A 3320-nucleotide genomic window follows, 5' to 3' on the forward strand; every position below is an offset into this window, starting at 1 on the left:
AACCATCCCTCCCAACACCTAGTAACCATCCCTCCCAACACCTAGTAACCATCCCTCCCAACACCACGTAACCATCCCTCCCAACACCACGTAACCATCCCTCCCAACACCACGTAACCATCCCTCCCAACACAACAAAACCATCCCTCCCAACACCACGTAACCATCCCTCCCAACACCACGTGACCATCCCTCCCAACACCACGTAACCATCCCTCCCAACACCACGTAACCATCACTCCCAACACCACGTAACCATCCCTCCCAACACCACGTAACCATCCCTCCCAACACCACGTAACCATCCCTCCCAACACCACGTAATCATCCCTCCCAACACCACGTAACCATCCCTCCCAACACCACGTAACCATCCCTCCCAACACCACGTAACCATCCCTCCCAACACCACGTAACCATCCCTCCCAACACCACGTAACCATCCCTCCCAACACCACGTAACCATCCCTCCCAACACCACGTAACCATCCCTCCCAACACCACGTAACCATCCCTCCCAACACACATAACCATCCCTCCCAACACCTAGTAACCATCCCTCCCAACACCACGTAACCATCCCTCCCAACACCACATAACCATCCCTCCCAACACCACATAACCATCCCTCCCAACACCTAGTAACCATCCCTCCCAACACCACGTAACCATCCCTCCCAACACCACATAACCATCCCTCCCAACACCACATAACCATCCCTCCCAACACCTAGTAACCATCCCTCCCAACACCACATAACCATCCCTCCCAACACCTAGTAACCATCCCTCCCAACACCACGTAACCATCCCTCCCAACACCACGTAACCATCCCTCCCAACACCACGTAACCATCCCTCCCAACACCACATAACCATCCCTCCCAACACCACATAACCATCCCTCCCAACACCACATAACCATCCCTCCCAAGACCTAGTAACCATCCCTCCCAACACCACATAACCATCCCTCCCAACACCACATAACCATCCCTCCCAACACCACATAACCATCCCTCCCAACACCTAGTAACCATCCCTCCCAACACCACATAACCATCCCTCCCAACACCACATAACCATCCCTCCCAACACCACATAACCATCCCTCCCAACACCTAGTAACCATCCCTCCCAACACCACATAACCATCCCTCCCAACACCACATAACCATCCCTCCCAACACCACGTAACCATCCCTCCCAACACCACATAACCATCCCTCCCAACACCTAGTAACCATCCTCCCAACACCACGTAACCATCCCTCCCAACACCTAGTAACCATCCCTCCCAACACCTAGTAACCATCCCTCCCAACACCTAGTAACCATCCCTCCCAACACCTAGTAACCATCCCTCCCAACACTACGTAACCATCCCTCCCAACACCTAGTAACCATCCCTCCCAACACCTAGTAACCATCCCTCCCAACACCTAGTAACCATCCCTCGAACACCACATAACCATCCCTCCCAACACCTAGTAACCATCCCTCCCAACACCACATAACCATCCCTCCCAACACCTAGTAACCATCCCTCCCAACACCACGTAACCATCCCTCCCAACACCACGTAACCATCCCTCCCAACACCACGTAACCATCCCTCCCAACACCACGTAACCATCCCTCCCAACACCACGTAACCATCCCTCCCAACACCTAGTAACCATCCCTCCCAACACCACATAACCATCCCTCCCAACACCACGTAACCATCCCTCCCAACACCACGTAACCATCCCTCCCAACACCTAGTAACCATCCCTCCCAACACCACATAACCATCCCTCCCAACACCTAGTAACCATCCCTCCCAACACCAGTAACCATCCCTCCCAACACCACGTAACCATCCCTCCCAACACCACGTAACCATCCCTCCCAACACCACGTAACCATCCCTCCCAACACCACGTAACCATCCCTCCCAACACCTAGTAACCATCCCTCCCAACACCACGTAACCATCCCTCCCAACACCACACATAACCATCCCTCCCAACACCAGTAACCATCCCTAACCATCCCTCCCAACACCTAGTAACCATCCCAACACCACATAACCATCCCTCCCAACACCTAGTAACCATCCCTCCCAACACCACATAACCATCCCTCCCAACACCTAGTAACCATCCCTCCCAACACCACGTAACCATCCCTCCCAACACCACGTAACCATCCCTCCCAACACCACGTAACCATCCCTCCCAACACCACGTAACCATCCCTCCCAACACCACGTAACCATCCCATCCTCCCAACACCACATAACCATCCCTCCCAACACCACGTAACCATCCCTCCCAACACCACGTAACCATCCCTCCCAACACCTAGTAACCATCCCTCCCAACACCACATAACCATCCCTCCCAACACCTAGTAACCATCCCTCCCAACACCTAGTAACCATCCCTCCCAACACCACGTAACCATCCCTCCCAACACCACGTAACCATCCCTCCCAACACCACGTAACCATCCCTCCCAACACCACGTAACCATCCCTCCCAACACCTAGTAACCATCCCTCCCAACACCACGTAACCATCCCTCCCAACACCACATAACCATCCCTCCCAACACCTAGTAACCATCCCTCCCAACACCACATAACCATCCCTCCCAACACCTAGTAACCATCCCTCCCAACACCACGTAACCATCCCTCCCAACACCACGTAACCATCCCTCTCAACACCACGTAACCATCCCTCCCAACACCACGTAACCATCCCTCCCAACACCACGTAACCATCCCTCCCAACACCTAGTAACCATCCCTCCCAACACCACATAACCATCCCTCCCAACACCACGTAACCATCCCTCCCAACACCACATAACCATCCCTCCCAACACCACGTAACCATCCCTCCCAACACCGTAACCGTAACCATCCCTCCCAACACCACGTAACCATCCCTCCCAACACCACGTAACCATCCCTCCCAACACAACAAAACCATCCCTCCCAACACCACGTAACCATCCCTCCCAACACCACGTAACCATCCCTCCCAACACCTAGTAACCATCCCTCCCAACACCTAGTAACCATCCCTCCCAACACCACGTAACCATCCCTCCCAACACCTAGTAACCATCCCTCCCAACACCTAGTAACCATCCCTCCCAACACCACGTAACCATCCCTCCCAACACCACGTAACCATCCCTCTCAACACCACGTAACCATCCCTCCCAACACCACGTAACCATCCCTCCCAACACCACGTAACCATCCCTCCCAACACCACGTAACCATCCCTCCCAACACCACATAACCATCCCTCCCAACACCA

Source organism: Oncorhynchus gorbuscha, linkage group LG16, assembly GCF_021184085.1.
Source record: "Oncorhynchus gorbuscha isolate QuinsamMale2020 ecotype Even-year linkage group LG16, OgorEven_v1.0, whole genome shotgun sequence".
Classification (NCBI taxonomy): domain Eukaryota; kingdom Metazoa; phylum Chordata; class Actinopteri; order Salmoniformes; family Salmonidae; genus Oncorhynchus; species Oncorhynchus gorbuscha.